The following is a 9,727-nucleotide window of genomic DNA, read 5'->3' as shown; positions in this document are numbered from 1 at the left end:
TCTTGTTTCCTAATCTAACTTGAACTAGATAATTTACATGTCTGTGTTAACTGTTCATACTTTTTCTGTTCATAGCAGTCCATTTTTTAGTTCTCAATTACTTTCTTTGTTCAGACCTCTGCCCAGTGGTTGTTGACATGGGAATCACCTGAACCGGGCTGGAGCCACCCATTCTTTGCTCCAGACCCACAGGTTCACAGGGACCAGCCAGGGCTGACCTGACCTTCATAGCGCCTACAGCATGACCAGCCCTAGAGCTGGGCTTTGCCTTTCCTGAGGGACACGAGTGTCCACATTTTACATGTGAACAGTGAGGGATATAAGATACAGACAGAAAATGTTGAAATCACGAGGTAGGCATGCTAGATGAATAATACGGGACTCAGTGTCTATCAAGTTCATCTGCTTATTTATTTCTTTATTTGAGAGAGAGAGAGAGAGAACACACAAGCTGGGTAAGCTCCAGGCAAAGGGAAAGGGAGAAACAGGCTCCCAGCAGGAACTAGATCCCAGGACTGTGAGATCATGACCTGAGCCAAGGGCAGACACTTAACCAACTGAGCCACCCAGGCACCCAGCCACCCAGGCACCCAGAGTCCAATGGCTTCTAAGAGGAAATTCAATCCAGAGAGGGAGGGGCCCTGGCCAAGGTCACAGTGCTTTAATTCTTTCCAGCATTAATGAAGTTCTGATGCAGGGAAGTGTCCTAGGATGGGCATCTAATAGAATGTAAGCTCTACAGTGTGATGCCACAGGGCCTGTCTTTTCACCACTGTGCACTGGCATAGCACTAGGCTCATCATAGGTGCACAATCAAATGAATTGTTAATCGAATCACTATGTGGATCTGGAGAACTGGGATTCTAATCCTTGCTCTGCTACTAAAATAACTGTGTTGGACTGACCTACGTTGAAGTTCAGCCAGATAGGTGGAAGGAAGGACAAGAAAGTTGGAGAGACAAAACAGAGAATGTGACAGACTTGACAGGGAATGGAGTTGTAATATTTCTCCATACTCAATCAACAATTTCTGGTTAACAAGATGTTCTCATAGTCCTTGATCCTTACCACGGTCTGGAAGCGGGTTATTTTTCCTCCATGCCCTGATTACCATCTGGTGTACCCTATATTTTATTATGTCTTTTCTCTCAATGTAAAGCAGAGATTTTGTTTGGTTTTGGTCACTCTCATATCTCCTAATTGGCAGAGAGCCCAGCTTATGAAGCTTTCTGTTTAATCAAGCCTTCTAAACCTTCTAGGTCCCCAGGGGTCTCGATTTGCAGATTAAGAAACTGAGGCTCAGAGTGATGAGTTTGCTTGTCCAAGGTCAAACAGAGACGGACTCTTGCCCATCACCACCACTCCCACAGCTAAGGGACAAAATCACGCACACCCGTGTGGTACGACTGCCATCTCCTTCGCCCTGCCCTTCGCAAACCCTTTTCCTCTCCCCTTTTCCCCGTCAGCTCAGTGCATTTAAGTCCAGGCCAGATATCTTGAGTCCCCGTGCGATCTGTTATGCTTGCGGCTTTCGGAGACACGTGCTACTCGGGTGAATGAATCGCACCTCCCCACCCCCGCCGACAGCCAATCACAGCGCGCCGGAGCCCAGTTACTTCCGCCTATTGCGGGCGGAGGCCCCGGCGGTGCGGCCCACGTGGGGCTCTATGGACAAGGGAGTAGGCGGTGGTGCGGCAGGGGCGGGCTCTCCCAGCCTCCTCACCAATCCCGGGACCCGCCGGCGACGCGAGGGGCGGGGCTGACGTGGGGCGCCAAGGCTTAAACGTGACGGGTAGGCGGGGGGTAGGGAGGAGTCCTGAGCCGAGAGCGGTGAGTGACGGGAGTCACTGTCCAATAACAGGAGGGGATGGGCTGCCTGAGCCAATAAGAAGTCTGTAAGGCGGGGCCAGGACTGCAGCAAGTTCGGTTGCGCGGAAACCGCAGCTGTTCCCTGTCAGTGGAGGTAGCGGCGGTAGAGACGGTGGCGACGACTTGCGGCGGAGGCGCGGAGGTGAGTGCCGGCGGCGCTGCGCACCTTCCTGTACTCGCGGCGGGTCGGAGCGGGTGGGCGTGCGCCAGCACCGCCGCGGGGGACGCTTATGTAAGGGTCGTGCGCGCCAAGGCGGTGCGGGCTCCACGAGTGACGGCTGGAGGAGACGGCGGCGGGCGGTGCGAGACGCGACGTGCGGCGCCCCTCCCTCCTCTTCCCTCCCCCTCCCCCTCCCACGGGGATGGCCGACCGGCGCGGGTCCACCCCCGCCCTCCTCCCTGCGCGCGCACGCGCTCCAGAGACCCTGCTCTGGGGTCCTGTCGCCCGGACCCCGGCCCGCCTCCTCGCCTGGCTCCGTCTGCCCCGCGTCCCCGTCGGCGGCCGGCGGCCTTACTCCTGCCCTCGGGCCCATTTTGCAGATGGAGAAACTGACGCGCGGAACCCTCAAATGCCAAGGGCGAGGTCCCTGAGCGTTGGAACACAAGTCTGTCAAAATCGGGAGCCCAAGCGTTCCCCAACGTACTAGAAGTTGCTTAGCCCTGCAGAAAGCCGTGGGGTGCAAGGCGAGGGTTTTCTGTGTTCCAGGTGCCTGCACTCCGACTGCCGTAGGGATTCTCGTAGTAACCCTGTCGGGATCCTCGGTTCCATGGATTTCGGAGGGGGAAGCAGCGATTCGTCCTAGGCTGCTCCGTGAGGAGGAGGAGGTGGGGATGGACTCAGCCCGTTATTCTCGGGCTTGTAGCAGTTTACAAAGTGCACTGGCCGGGGGCGGTGAGGAGCAGCGGGCGGTCCTGGAAGTTCCCTCCTGGGCACGGAATCGGAGCCCTGGCTTTGAGGACCTGCCCTGGCAGGTTCTTTCCAGCGGGACTTGTTTTGTGTACTTTTGAGTGAGTTGTTTCACCTCTCTCGAGCTCTTTCCTCATCAAACACATGCTAAGGTGAGGCCAAGTCCCTAGGCTCCTGGCAGCTTTGAAATGAGTCTTAAAAATCGAAACACTCCTTTTGGGAGCGAGAGGCGGCCAGGGCTGTTGTCCCCATTCTGCAGCTGAGAAAGTTGAGGCTCCAGGAAGTGCGGGTGTTTGCCAGATCCCAGTGTTAGCCTCCATTGGCTTTGTCTTCCTTGGGGCCAGGAGCCCTGGTTTCCCTTGCCACCCTTTCCCTGCCTGCGATGCAGACACTTGTGGTGGGGTTGGATGTGCTTGGCGTTTGTGGTTACTGTCAGTGACAGCTTTTCTGTTTGCCCAGTGCTCATCCTAAGTCTGGAACTCTCCATGGCATTCTTTTGCACCCCTACCATGTTGGGAGTCCTAAACTGGGCATTGGAAGAAGACTTCAGAGGTGAGGTTAATCCTTGCCCTAGGACTGCTGGCAAACCGGGGAGAGAAAAAGAAAGAACCTAACCAGTGAGTCAGCGTGCCACAGATGTTTGTAGAGAGCCCAGCGTGGATGCAGCATGGTCTCTAGGAGGCCCTTAGGAAATTCAGTAAAGGCCCACAAATCAGACCACACACCAAGGCCAGGGAGAGGAGAAATAGGCGAGACTGGGGCAGGCTTCTTGGAGGAGATGAGTCATGAGTCTTCTTCAGTTCCACTGGATCCTTCAGTGAAGAAGCAGTGATTGGATTTGAGCAGTCCAGGTTTTATTATGGAGGAGAGTTGAGTTTAAGCAACTAAAACCTGTAAGATAAAGGCTGAGGAAGGTGTGGGGGAGAAGATGGGAGGAGTCGCACTTCCCACTTGAGTAGAAGTTTGGCCGGGCACTTTGAAGAGGCCTCTCCAGGAGATGTAACAAGGTGAGGGCGCTTGCTATGGTGCAGAAAAAGGCAGAAGTGAGATTGGGTCTGCAAGTGCAGAATGGGGTTTGGTTGGGCTCCGAGGGCCCAGCAGATACAGGTTGTGTGTGTCTGTGTTCTGTGTGAGCAAGCGGCCTCTGGTTCTTAGTGGCTCCCCTGCCCTGCCCTGCTGGAATGGGCTTTGTTCACCATAGTTGCTCAATATCTGTTTGTTGAATTGAATTCGGTTGCCAGCCAAAGTTTCCACAATTTGTCCCAAAGTCCCCTCTGTGCCTTATTCTCTATTCTCTCTCCCAAAGCCTGTGCCAGTTCTTACTTCCAGGATCATCCTTCTGGGAAGTTCGCCCTGCTGGGTAGCCTCCTGGACCCTTGCTTCCTCTGACGTACCAATACAGGCCACCTGCCTCCCCCCCCCCTTTTCTTCTTTTTTGCCCTCTTCTTTGCTTTCTCCTTGTTTCCCTTCTGGCACCCAGTACCCCAGGTGCTGTGCCAGGTGCCAGTCCTCCCAACAGTGCTCACAGAGGCCCTGGGACCATGGCAGGGTAGACTTCAGACCCAGGACATTCCAACTCGCAGTTCTCTGTGTCCCTCTGCCCTGTGACTTGTCAGTGCCGTGGACAAATGTTTCAATTACTGGAAATGGCTCAAATTGGAAACCAGTGAGGAAGTTGGAGAACCAGGAAAGGGTCCCATTTAGGAACTGCACTGATGACTGTTCTAGGGCAGCGAATCTGGGAGGAAGGCCTGGCCAGGCCCCAGACCATGCAGATCTGTCACTGGCACGCTGCCTGCCGTATGAGCTGGACACCTCCCTTGAGTAGAATTTTCCTTGAGGATTAGGGTGGGCCTTCTTGTTGGCTGTCTCCCAACAGCATCTGACCCTCTTCTGATTGGGTCCTGACTCCTCCCATCCAGAGAGAGAGTGCCTGTGTGCGGGCTACTTTCTCACCGGAGGCCTCCTTTGCAGAAGTGGGCCATTTTGCCTGTTACTCTGAAACCTCATCTGGGCCTGACTCACTCTCCCTTGGTCTCTGTCCTAGTTGCTTCTAGTCTCAGTTGTAGACCTGTTCTTGAGCTGCCAAAGGAGTAGGGCGCCATAGTAGACGTGGGAAATGATGGAAGGAAGAACATTCCTCTCACCCCCTGAACGAAAAGATGTGAGGCCATCTCTTGGGTTTTTTCTTCCATTTCTCTCCACAGGTACCTTCTTCTGCCTCTGCCTCATCTGAGACTGCTTGCCATCATCCCAGACTTGCCTTTTGGTGCCCCCCCCCCCCCCCCCGTCTTGTTCCTTGGCAACCTTGTTTTCTCTGACTCCTCCGGACTCAGGCTTTCCTGCATTATTAAGTCTTTACAAGTCTGTTCAGTTGGATGTGGGCTTTTGCTAATCCCACCGCATGTATTACTTGGTGATGACAACAGCCCTACAACCAAGGGGCTGTTAGGCCCTCATGTACACGTCCGCCCCAGGCCGCCAGGCTCGGGGGTCCGTGCCTGGTTCCCTCTCCTGTATTACCTGTTTTCATCCTCTGTTAGCTTGCCCTCAACAACTTGCTCTTGGGCTTTTTGGAAACAGAGCCTGTACCTTCTGGCATGGCTGCCTCATGCAAGGTATGTGCTTGATAAATATTTTATTGACTTGAATGCCCCAAAGATTTCGAGCCTTGACATAATTTCTTAAGGCAGCTGATCTTCTTAGAACATGGATTCAATCCATTCAGCAGCTTGCTGGCTTGTGTCTCCATTTTGCTCTTTACTGACCAATGGCTAGAGCTGACAGGTGTGGCTTCTCAGAAACAAGTGGTCCAGGGGTGCTGGAGTGGATCAGCCCATTAAGCATCTTGGCTTCTGCTCTTAGTCACGAGCTTGGGGTCCTGGGGTCATGGGATTGGCCCCCTGTCGGGCACCATGCTCAGCGGGTCTGCTTCTATACCCCCTGCCACCCCATGGTCACTTGCTCTCAAATAAGTAAAATGTTAAAAACAAAAAAAACCCCAAGTGGTCTGTAAAACTCCAAAAAATGATGGGCTTCTTTGGGTCTGAAACAAGGGATGTGCTCTCTTGTGTGTATGTTAGCACTAAAGGAAAAGATCTGAGGAAATAGGGAAGTAGGAGACAGACATATCAGCTCTCAGGTCACGTAAGACAGTTCTTAATTAGTGTCAAGTTGCTTGGTGAGACAGGAACCAGGCTCAGGGAATCCAAGGGGTAGGTAGCTCCTGAGGCTTGGAGACAGCTCTGCTGAGAAAGTGGGCGTGGGCTGAATGGAGGTGGGCAGGAAGAGAAAACACTTCACAGAAAACAATCGGGATGCCTGGGTGGCTCAGTGGGTTGGGCCTCTGCCTTCGGCTCAGTTGGTGATCTCCATCTCAGGGTCCTGGGGTCGAGCACCGCCTCGGGCTCTCTGCTCAGCGGGGAGCCTGCTTTCCCCTCCCTCTGCCTGCTTGTGATCTCCGTCAGGTGAATAAATAAAATTAAAAAAAAAAAAAAAGGTTTTTAGAACTTCTCGTTCTTGTGTGGTGGGTGCCAGCAAAGGGTTTTACTCTAACGCTCCTTACTAAGCACGTTGGCTAATGTCTGTGAGCGTCCTTTGTACCAGGCTTCGTGCCAGTGGCTTGTGTGTGTTGCGTCACTGCGAACTGGGCAGGCTGGGTGCTGCGGTTACCCCCATTTCACAGATGAGAAAAGCGGCTTTGACTGGTTATGGGAATGGGTGACCGAGAGGCATGGGTGGGGCCCACACTGTTGGCCACCCACACTGTTGGACAAGGGCCAGGATGCTCTCAGCCCTGTGCTGTCCTGGGCCCCCACCCCCGCCCCAGGTCCCTAAGATGGAAGCAAAGGAACAGGTCGCTGGATTCTAGAGCTGTGTTCTTGCCACTCCTGGGTTCTCTGGGGGAATGCCTGAAGAAATGAAGATAACACTTCTTTTTTTCTTTTACTTTAGATAGCAGCTGCCTTCTGAGAGCTGACAGAAAACTGAGGGTAAGTCCGTGCCTGGTAAGTCCATGCCTCATTCTAGGCCCCTGGGATGCGCGTGGGTCTTCTCCAGGAGCGGTGTAGAGGTTCGCAGTCCTGGCATGTCAGTCATCAAGTTCAATAAATAAAAGAGGCCGAGCTCTGAGTTTTGGAAAATAGAAGCAGTCCTTGTCTGTTCCTGGTCTCTCGTGGTTTACCCGGGAAATTGACATCTGGTTCTCCGCTGGCCTCAGTTGGTAGCCGGCAGCCTGTGCAGGAGGCCTGATGTCTGGAAGGGTGCGGCTGGGGAAGCTAGTTAAGGGGGCGCAGCAGAGCTTCTCAGGACCCCAAGAAGCAGGTCTAGGGCTGGGCAGTCTCAGGGAAGACCCCTTGAGTCAGTGGGTAGAGCAGGCAGCCAGGCAGTGGGGGGCTCGGGGAGGTGTGAAGCAGGACATGGGAGGGCTCTGTCGGCTGGCTGTAAAAACACTTGAGCTGTTTCCAGGCAAGGACATCCAGCCTTCAGGAGGCCCAGCGATAAGGGGGTGAAGGGGCGAAGTTGGACCTTCTTTGCCCACATAGTGCTCCGGCAGCCCTGTCCCGTGAAACCAGCTGCTGCTCTCGCACAGGGTTTCCCCAATGCCCGGTCTGAGTGCATCCCCTGGGCAGGAATCTACCTAGTGACCCACTCCTGTCTCCCGCTGCTCATTTAGCACGAACGTCCTGGCCTGGCCCGAGCCTCGCTCTCTGGCGCGCCCACCTGTGTTTCAGGCACTGATCATGGCTCTTGCCCACACCCGGAGGCAGGTCGCTTCATAGCCAGGTGCTCTGGCGGCTTCGTGGTTCCCAACTTTCCCCAGAGCTCAGACTCTGTGCCCAGGGCGAAGCTTCCTTGGCGTTGGGATTCTTGAGTTTCCGCCCATTGTGTGGGGATTTTTCTCAGGTGACCGGTCATGACCCAGGCATTGTTCTGACATGTTCTGAGATGTTCCCACAGCCTTCTCTAGTTCTAGGTCTTGGACCAGCCGTGGCCGGTTTCCACTCTACGTTTGTGTTTGCTTTGAAAAGCGGGTGGAGTGGGGTGCCTGGCTGGCTTAGTGGGTAGGACATGTGACCCTTGATCTCAGGGTTGTGAGTTCAAGCCCCACATTGGGTGTGGAGCCTACCTTAAAAGAAAAAAAAATTCTCATCACATGAAAAGCAGGTAGAGTAAAGGCCTGCTTTATGGCCATGGATACGGATTTTTGATGGACTATACCCTCCACAAAGGTTCCACTGCCCTGTTCTCTCTGCTTGCTCTCGCCTTCTGTTCTTGGTTGGTGGAGTGGAACGTTACTGCCCGTACTTGCGTCCCTTCGAGGAAAGCGGGGTGAGTTGGGTGAGAGCCCTAACCACCTGTCTCACGCAGCTGAGAAATGGGGGCCCGCAGAAGGCTGATTAGCAGAATCCAAGATTCTGGCCTTCCCCCACTTCTTAAAGAGTGCCCTCTTTTCTTATCTGTCTTCCCCCAGATCCATCAGCAAGGGAACATTAGTTGCCAGGAAGGGCTGCCTTTGACCATGTCATCTGATCTGTTAAGGCTTGTCTGGTGCTTCATCCCCAAGTCCCCGCCGAGTCCTAGGAGTTTTCCTTAGTTACTGAACTAAGACTGCCACAGAAGGTGGCTGCCCTGTCTTCCTCTGCTGTCTCCTTGGTGATCCTAGAGGGAGGGGGATGGGAGTGTGCTGTTGTCTTAGGTAGCATGCCAGAAGGTGTGGCGGAGGTCATCCCAGCACCCCCTCATCGCCACCGCTGTCCCATAACTCCTTACCCTGATTGGCCTGCAAGCCGGAGAAGGCGGGCGGATCGCCAGGGCTGCTCTGAGTGCGTTTCCACCAGCTGTGTGTGGAGTGGGGCCAGACTCCACATGTGGCAGCTCCCCTCCCTCCCTACAGACATCCATCCCTGGCCGGGGCCTTAGGGAAAATTCCGTGCTCGCTCTGTGCTGAGTCATGCTTAGTCTCTAGGATCTGTGTGGCACCTTTTGCATGTCTGTCACTGGCCAGCCCAGGGTCTGGGAGGGACTGTGGTTACTCCGGAGCACGCGTGCTCTGATCTGTTGTATTTGCACATCAGTGTCTGCTTCGAGTGCTTTTACTGCTGTGTTGTTCATCAGTGTGAAATTTATTAATATGAAATCGTTAATAATAAATGTATTGTTTATTCTGGAGAGAGTGGAGAGGGGCAGAGGGGAGGGAGAGACAATTTTAAACAGGCTCCATGCCCAGCATGAGCTGACATGGGGCTCAGTCTCACAACCCTGAGATCATGACCTGAGCAGAAATGAATAGTCAGATGCTTAATCAACTGAGCCAGCCAGCCGGTGCCTCTACTCTTTTAAATTTTGCTTTTAAGTAAAGCCTATATATTTTTCTGTTCTGTTTATGATTCTAGAAAATTCTAACCAGTTTGAAGGGACCTTTTGATGAGGACTTGATTCCTTTGTGAACTTAATTCATTTGAAAATTTTAAATTGAATTTGTAAATTGCATTCAACTTTCTTTAATTGTTTTAATACTTCCAGTTGTCTGCTTAACAAACATCCCTAATGCTTAAATAATCCCTGTAAGTCTAATAAATTAACCTGACAAATTCTCTTAAACATTCTTAGTATTGTTTTATGTTTTAACATTTTGAAGTTATTCTGCTCACTTCATTGAGGTATCGTTAACATAATAAATCGCTCATCTTCTGTGTACACTGTATGTACATATGGGGAAACATACGTTTCCCCGTATGTTTCCTCTTGGGAGACCTTAACCACAGTTAAGACAGTGAACACATCCATCACCTCTGAAAGTGTCCTCGTGCCCCTCGGTAGGCCTCCCCTCCCACTGCTCTCCGCTTCTCCCTTCCCGAGTACCCACTGAGCTGCTTTCTGTTACTGTAGATAACAGTTTGCATTTCGGGGAATTTTACATAAGTGGAATCGTAGAGTGTGTATCCTTTT

At 52.8% G+C, this 9,727-nt stretch overlaps 1 protein-coding gene across 5 annotated transcripts in view; it reads left to right on the top strand.

Annotated features, from left to right (window-relative positions):
* Positions 1 to 1,811: 1,811 nt before the first annotated feature.
* The window catches only part of PC (pyruvate carboxylase), a 94,256-nt gene continuing 86,340 nt past the window's right edge, over positions 1,812 to 9,727 (top strand). Inside the window, exons 1-2 of one of the 5 annotated variants that reach the window (XM_082748608.1) lie at positions 1,812 to 2,011; positions 6,731 to 6,768. The gene's annotated coding sequence lies outside the window, so the exon portion shown is untranslated. Of the gene's footprint in view, positions 2,012 to 2,116; positions 2,170 to 2,592; positions 2,695 to 6,730; positions 6,784 to 9,727 lie in introns of those variants that run through there. The other 4 variants (XM_082748612.1, XM_082748614.1, XM_082748609.1 and 1 more) reach the window with 4 other exon arrangements.

This window comes from Mustela nivalis (assembly GCF_964662115.1).
Source record: "Mustela nivalis genome assembly, chromosome: 9".
Lineage (NCBI taxonomy): Eukaryota > Metazoa > Chordata > Mammalia > Carnivora > Mustelidae > Mustela > Mustela nivalis.
Note: the sequence above shows the minus strand (reverse complement) of the source record. Positions and strands in the feature narration are given on the sequence as shown.